Here is an 8,802-nt window from a genome sequence, read left to right as displayed (position 1 = left end):
ATCCGAGATCGGAAGGATGAACCACTGCGCGAGTACATTCGGCGTTTCTCGGAGATGCGCATCAAGGTCCCATCAATCTCCGACAACGAAGCAATCGAGGCTTTCATCACCGGGCCTCCGCTTCCACGACGCCCTAAGAGACAAGCTCCTCCGAAGAGACCCGAATCAGTCACAGCGCTTTTGGCCACCGCCAAGAAATACGCGGACGCTGACGACGCTAAAAAGATAATCGTTGAAGAAGCAGCAAGGGTTCCACGCTCCGACCACCCTCCACGCCGCGACGATTACCACAGCAATCGTGGTCGGAACGACAATTTTGGCCATCGCAACCAGCGCAACGACTCCCGCGACCACCGTGATCAACGTAATCAGCGGCGCAACCGCCGTGACGATTACAGAAGCAAACGCGCTCGGGAAGACGACGGCGAGGTCAATACCGTGAAAAAGGGCAGCGGACGTCGAAACTACGAGGACGACTATGCCAAAGCGTTGAAAGGACCCTGCCAGCTCCATCCCAAGTCGAACCACACCATGGAGAATTGCCACGTCCTCAAGACTATCTACACGCGTCAACAGGCTCCGGATACGTCCGACAAGCTTAACGACGCGGGGGAACAGCGCAACGAGGACAACGACGACGACGATGCAGATCCTCATCATAAATACGTCAAGCCGACTGATCGCGTGCACACCATCATCGTGGCAAGGTGTCCATTGAGACCAAACGAGAACGCAAGCTGCTCGCCCGCGCTTGCTTGAACGTGGCAAAGACCGACAACCTTCTCACCGATCCACGGCTTCCTCCGTGGTCTCACCGTGAAATCTGCTTCAGCAGGAAGGACCAATGGGCCGCCATACCCGAGCCAGGGCATTTTCCCCTGGTCCTCGATCCTTGTATCAACAAGGTTCAATTCGACAGGGTACTGATCGACGGCGGCAGCTCCATTGACATACTGTTCAAGAACAGCCTGCCCGCTCTGAAAATAGCCCAGGCGGACCTGAAGCCGTACGAGGCACAGTTCTGGGGCGTTCTCCCCGGACAGAGCTCCACACCTCTCGGGCAGATCACGCTACCTGTGCAGTTTGGGACTCCGGACCACTCCGCACCGACTACGTCAACTCGTGGTCGCTGATTTCGATGGCACCTACCATGCTATTCTTGGTCGACCGTCGCTCACCAAGTTCATGGCCATACCTCATTACAGGTATCTGGTGCTCAAGATGCCCACTGAGAAAGGAGTTTTAACCTCAGGGGCAACGTATACGCAGCTTATACCTGCGAGGACGACAGCTTCAAAATAGCAGAGGCCCACGACCTCTCTATTCACATGGCCGATACCATGCTCGACGCTAAGAAGACCCCGGTCGACCACTTGGAGATCCCAGAGCTCAGGCTCCGCGCAAGAACATCAGATCCAAGGAGCACAAGACGATCTAGCTGGTCGAAGGCGATCCCAGCAAACGGCCCTCATCGGGGCCGACCTGGATCCCAAATAGGAAGACGCGCTCGTCAGGTTCTTGAGGGGCAACATGGATGTGTTTGCATGGAAACCTTCCGACATGCCTGGTGTACCTCGGGACTTGATTGAGCACTCCTTAAATGTCAACAGCAAAGCCAAACCAATCAAGCAGAAGCTACGACGGTTCGCTCGCGACAAAAAGGAGGTGATTAGGGTAGAAGTTACACGGTTTTTGGCAGCCGGATTTATCAAAGAAGTGTATCATCCGGAATGGTTAGCCAACCCGGTTCTTGTACGCAAAAAGAATAATGAATGGAGAATGTGCGTTGATTACACTGATCTCAACAAACATTGCCCTAAGGACCCCTTTGGCTTACCTCGCATAGACGAGGTCGTAGATTCAACCACCGGTTGCGAGCTGCTTTCCTTTCTCGATTGCTACTCTGGTTATCACCAGATCGCTCTCAAAAAGGACGACCAGATCAAGACATCTTTCATCACGCCTTTTGGCGCCTATTGCTACACGACTATGTCGTTCGGGCTCAAAAACACCGGTGCTACCTACCAGCGCGCTATACAGGCCTGCCTCAACGACGAGATAAAAGACGGCCTCGTCGAGGCTTACGTCGACGATGTAGTTGTCAAAACCAAGGAAGCACATACCCTTGTTGACAATCTGGAACGCACCTTCGCAGCCCTTAATACGTTCCAATGGAAATTAAACCCAAAGAAGTGCATCTTTGGTGTCCCTTCTGGCATACTGCTCGGCAACGTCGTCAGTTACGACGGCATACGCCCTAACCCGGAGAAAGTCAAAGCTGTCTTAGACATGAAGCCCCCAAAAAAGGTGAAGGATGTCCAGAAGCTCACCGGTTGCATGGCTGCTCTAAGCCGTTTCATATCAAGATTAGGAGAAAAAGGACTACCGTTCTTCAAACTGCTCAAATCGTCCGAGAAGTTTGAGTGGTCGGAGGAGGCAGACGCTGCCTTCACGCAGCTGAAACAATACCTCACTTCACCTCCGGTATTTACTGCTCCCAGAGAAGACGAAACTCTCCTACTTTACATTGCGGCAACCGATCGGGTGGTTTCCACTACAATAGTGGTCGAGCGCGACGAGCCGGGCCACGCCTACAAGGTACAGTGGCCAATTTATTTCATTAGTGAGGTACTCAACGAATCCAAGACCAGGTACCCGCAGATTCAGAAACTGCTCTACGCCATACTGATAACATCCCGAAAGTTGAGACATTACTTCGATGGATATCATGTGGTGGTCATGACCGAGTATCCTTTGGGGGACATCATTCGCAATAAGGATGCGAACGGGCGCATCGTCAAATGGGCAATGGAGCTATGCCCCTTTTCCTTGGAATTTGCAAGCCGTACTACAATCAAGTCTCAGGCACTCGTCGATTTCATCGTCGAGTGGACAGACTTAAGCACGCCTGCCTCTCCGGGATCCGACGAATATTGGACGATGTACTTCGACGGTTCTCTCAACATTGATGGTGCGGGAGCAGGAGTCCTTTTCGTGTCACCATCCAAGGAGCAGCTCCGGTACGTCCTTAGGATTTATTTCCCAGCATCCAATAATGCCGCCGAGTACGAAGCATGCCTGCATGGTCTACGCATTGCGATCGAGCTTGGAGTTAAACGTCTCTATGTCTATGGAGATTCAGCTCTGGTCATCAACCAACTCAACAAGGACTGGGACACGACCAGTGAAAAGATGGACGCATATTGCAAATCGATAAGAAAGCTGGAAGGCAGGTTCTATGGCATCGAGTACATACACGTGGTCCGGGACAAGAACCAAGCAGCAGATGCGCTGTCAAAGTTAGGATCATCTCGAGCCAAAATCCCACATGGCGTATTCGTCCAAGACCTGCTCACGCCTTCCATTGAAGACGAAGATTCAACGACCAACAAAGTTTCAGACCAGCAATTAGTGGCTACGGTTCCGGCGCCAAGCACAATCGAGCCGCTTTCGACCACTCATGAGCCGGACTGGAGAACGCCTTTCATCAAGTACTTGACAGATGGTAGCGGTTATATCGATCGAACAGAAAATGAGCGCCTGATGCGTCGTAGTAAGCAGTATTTGCTCATCGACGGCAAGTTATGGCGCAAAAACGCTAAGGAGGAAATCTTGATGAAATGTATAACCCAGGAGGAAGGCGAGCACCTCCTAGACCAAATCCACTCTGGCTCCTGCGGCAACCACGCGGCCTCGAGAACACTGGTCGGTAAGGCTTTCCGAGCAGGGTTCTATTGGCCGTCAGCAGTGGCCGACGCAGAGAAGCTAGTCCGCCGCTGTGAGGGTTGTCAGTTCTTCTCCAAGAGAATCCATGTACCAGCACATGAGATCCAGACGATTCCAGCCTCTTGGCCCTTCGCATGTTGGGGACTAGACATGATCGGGCCTTTCAAACCAGCTCCTGGGAAATTTACGTGCGTCTTCGTGCTAATTGATAAGTTTTCTAAGTGGATAGAATACATGCCTCTGGTACAGGCATCATCAGAGAAAGCTGTCACATTCCTCGACCAGGTCATCCACTGTTTCGGCATGCCCAACAGTATCATTACTGATCTGGGTACTCAGTTCACCGGGAACGCTTTTTGGGACTTCTGCAATGAAAGGAGCATAGTTGTAAAATACGTCTCGGTGGCGCATCCTAGAGCTAATGGACAAGTCGAGCGGGCAAATGGCATGATCTTGGATGCGTTGAAGAAGAGGATGTACAGAGAAAATGATAAAGCTCCTGGAAGATGGCTCAAGGAGTTACCAGCCGTTGTCTGGGGCCTCCGAACTCAGCCTAGTCGTAACACCGGCGTCTCACCATACTTTATGGTTTACGGCGCTGAGGCAGTCCTTCCACCAGATATAGCTTTCAGATCAGCACGGGTAGAGAACTTCGACGAAGGCAAGGTCGACGAAGTACGGGAGCTAGAAGTCAACAACGCAGAAGAGAAAAGGCTTGATTCCTGCGTACGCACGGCCAAATACCTTGCTGTTTTGCGCAGGGTACTACAACAAGAACGTTAAAGAGCGTTTCTTCATGGTCGGGGACTTAGTCCTGAAGTGGAAGACGAACCAGGCTGGTGTCCACAAACTCGCAACCCCATGGGAGGGACCCTACATGATCAAGGAAGGCACACGTCCAACGTCTTACAGGTTAGCTCATCTAGACGGCACGGACGTACCGAACTCATGGCACATCGACAAGCTTAGACGATTCTATGCTTAACTACTGAGATATGTACTCTACTTACATTTTCGATTTATTTTAATAAAGCAATTATGATTTCTCCGACCACTCTAATGTGTCACTACGAATTTTATGGATATTCTGACTTAGCCAGTACAAGCCGACCACCACTCCTTCTATGGTTTTCGGAGCAGGTCCTGTCTCCGGTTCCTCCCAACACGTGCACGGGATCCGCTCTCTACGTTGCGGGTGATTGGCAGGTCCCCCCTGGTTTGACTTGTCCGTGTCCACATGTGCACAGGTCATGTGACCTCACACTCCGACCACATGCCAACTAGGGCCGCACAAACCCCTCGGGATGATGTGTCGAGCAAAACGGTACAACTAAACCGAACGTTAACACGTTCCCACTTAGTTACACCAACAAAAAATTTCAAGCTTAAACGCGTTTTGCATAAAGCAAACAAGCTTGTAATGATATACAGTTACGTTATTACAAGCTTGCCTGAAGAGGCTCAAGTTTACAATAACACAACTATGTCCTCCTTCTACAGCTCTAAGCCTATTACATTGGCTGGTCGGCGAGCAGGGCATTTACTGCTCGTCGCCTCTGATACCCTACTCGAGTCTTGAGGACTCTTGAGCTAATCAAGCTGAAGGAGATGGCCCCGCCGGTGCCTGGCTGGTCGAGACCACAGGCTTCGTCGGTTGGCTTGCAGCCGACGGCATTTCCAGCTGACTTGTCGATGGCATACCCTGCACAGGTGTTGTCCCACCTCCGCATAGGTTAATATCGCCAATTATCTTTGACGACAAGTCCAGCTGGGCCGTCCGAAGCTCTTCGGCCTTGTCTGGGTCTATCTCCTTCAGGTACCCAGCCTCCAAGCGTTTGAGATCAATCAAGGGGTAGTGAGCACGCACCATGCTTAACACATGGGCACCCATGTACTCACCCGCCTCCTTCACGAAGTCTTGGAACCATCCCCATGCTTGCTTGCATCTCTCGACCAGTCCGAGCTGAGGCGTCCTTAGCTCTTCCTCTGTGAGCGCCGGGTCGATAAGGTCGAGGACGGGCACAATGCCAGTTGCCATTTCTTAGCACCGCTTGCTCCACATGTCCCGCTCCTCGGTGGCCTTAAGGCTTTGTGCTTTCCAGTCGTCACGCTCCTTGATCATGGCCTCAAGGTGCCTCTTGGCATTGACTTTCAAAACTGAAAACAGTACAAGACATCAAACGTTTTGTTACGACAAGGCAATGTGGGCAATTGTATGAGAAAGGTGGTCTGGAGTGCTTACTTTTCAGGTCGTCCTTCATCCTGTTAGTGTGGTCTTGGAGTTCCGACTGGCGGCGTGCCAGTTTCTCGTTGTCCTCCTTCAGGCGACCACATTCTGCAAGCGCACGGCTGTTCTCTCCCTGGAGGCGGGTCACTTCAGCTTCTAGACCTGCATTACAGCTATTACTGTCAAAAACAAAACAACACAAGTCCCGCACTTGTTATGATACGGTGAACACTTACCTGTTTTCTCCTGTTCTTTGCTTTGGAGCTGGCCGACCAGGTTTTGGTTCTGTGCCTCTTGGTCTGTCCTCTCCTGGTCGGCGGCTTCAAGTTGGCGCCATAGGCGCTCCACTTCAGCCGTCAGCTCCTTGTTGGTCATCACGATTCCTTCTATCTGGTCGAAGCACCTTTTGCGGTATCTTGCAGTTTTCATCAAGTCCTGCACACAGACAAGCTACGTTAGACAGTTCGACTACACAACAGGGTCAAGGACTAAAACCAAATATACCTGGACTTCAGTCACCAGACGCTTGGCCGCCCTTTCGACTCTTAAGGTCTCTTCGACCTCTGGGATTTCCTCGTGCATGACCCATTCGTCGTTCCGATAGCGCGATACATATACATGTTGTCGCCTATCTTGGGGACGGCCCAGGACTTCTTCTACTTCGTCCTCTTCAGCCTCCTGTTCGGGAGGCGGCACTGGTCCGGCGTTTGCAGACTCCACGACCACCATGGCTTTCCCACGAGCCGTCGCGTCGGTAACCATGTTCCGGGCAACTTCTGGCTGCTGCCCCTCGGCTAGATCCAGCTCCCTTGGCGCCATGGTAACTGCCTCGTCAGGGTTCGTGCTTGGAGCACTTGTATTCTGCTCGAGGACCGGCGTCTAGTCGTCCGCCTACTGAGACCCAGGCGGAGTCCCTACCATGGGCTCCTCCACGGCTGGTTGCTGAGCAGTTGGTCCCGCCGTTGTTGGTGAGGACGTTCCGCACCCAGCTAGCTGGTCGGGGTTTTCGGTGGACTGAGATCTAATGAATTCAGAGACAAATTTAGACGACAATAGCATCCAGTACAAAATGCAAAGCTTACATCAAAAATATGGATACTTACAGTTTCGATTTGCGGAAGGATGTGGCGAAGGAACGTCTCCTCGACCGTCCCTGCTCAGCTTGCTCGGCAGTTCCCACCGGGATTTGATCAACCTCCGGTACGGGCATCAGAGTATGATGCGGCATGTTCCCTTCGTCGGTCCTCTGTGCAGCAGTGGTCGGTGCTGTGACCACTGCTGGTCCAGAGGAGCCACCCTGCTCTATTGGTCCTACCTGCCTTCTCCTCTTTCGGGGGACGAGCCAGAAGATGTCAGCATCCTCTGCTTCGTCGTCCGACAGGGGGAAGATGGCTTGACGCCGTTTGCTGGCAGCCGGACGCTTGCCAGCGGCTCTGGTCGAGGCGTCCTCTATGGTCTCGAGTACCGCCCAGTGAACGTCGTCGGTCCTGGTGCTGGTCAGGGCGGCTGGGCCGGTAGCTTATGACCATTCTACACCAGGGGGAGGCGACACGAACACTCCCGCCCGGTCACGGCCATTATACTGTGACACAAAATGAAGGAAAAGACAGTTATTTTCTTGATACAACATGACTCTACAGTTAAAAGGAAGCGTCATTTACCTTTGGGGGAGGTCGAGCCAGTTTGAAGGCGTGCTCGATGGCGTTCAGTGCAACATAATTCGGATCGGCCAGATTGAACAGCTCTCCAATCCTGGCCTTGATCTCCGTCTTGTCAAGCGGCTCTTTCCTGGTCCTTGTCGGATCCGCGCCACCTTGGTATTCGAAGCCGAGATGAATCCTTTTTTGGCATGGCTGAATTTGTCGGCTAATGAAGTTGCCGACCACGCTCGGGCCATCAAGCCTTCCCCACGGGATCATCCTGAGCAGTTCGGCTATCTGTTCCAAGTTCTCGGGCTTCTCCGACCAGCTGTTCTTCTTCTCTAGAATTAGCCCCATGTCGCACAAAGTGATGGTGTTCGGCTCTTCACGGATGTAGAACCATTTCTTGTACCACTCGTCCAATGAGGTGTTCTAGGGACAGTGCAGGTATTGAGCTTTCATGTCGTCACGCAAGTTCAGATAGATGCCTCCGGCGATCTTCGAGCCACCACTTCCCTTTTTCCGAAGGCAAAACAGGTGGCGAAAGAGGTCGAAATGGGGCTGGAAGCCACCATACGCCTCGCAGAGATGGATGAAGGTAGAGACGAGAAGAATCGAGTTGGGATGCAGATTGCAAATCCCAATCTCGTAGTACAAGCAGAGACCCTAAAGGAAAGGGTACACTGGAATCCCAAAACCCCGTTTGAAGAAATCTTCAAAAACCACAATTTCACCTGGTTGTGGATCGGGGAAGCTTTCTCCTTCGGGTGCACACCATCCCGCAAGTGCCTTGTTGTGGAGCACTCCCATGGCGACGAGGTCCTCGATGGTCTGCTCGTTGCTCTGCGACTTCCACCATTCCTTCGCCATGACCCCGCCTTTCTTCTGGGCGTCTCTCTTCGCCATTAGTTCGTCCTTACTAAGTGGGTGGATGCGGGAGACCGAGGGGTTTGGTGATGATTTTTGGGGGAATAGGGTTCGGCAGGAGGAAGAAGAAGGTTGCGGCGGCGGATGACAATGGGGAATGGTGAGGATAACTTACCAGACCTACATTATATAAAGCAAAAGGGCACCGTCGTTTCATTCGCCCGAGAATATTGGGAGTCGTGCGCACGCGCCGCAGACGGTTGTTCACACAACCTCGAAATCTGCGCCAATAAACGTGCTCCTTCGTTAACAGTGTACGCGCCTCTTCGTTGATGGTGTAAG

Source organism: Miscanthus floridulus, chromosome 12, assembly GCF_019320115.1.
Source record: "Miscanthus floridulus cultivar M001 chromosome 12, ASM1932011v1, whole genome shotgun sequence".
In the NCBI taxonomy this organism is placed as follows: domain Eukaryota; kingdom Viridiplantae; phylum Streptophyta; class Magnoliopsida; order Poales; family Poaceae; genus Miscanthus; species Miscanthus floridulus.
Note: the sequence above shows the minus strand (reverse complement) of the source record.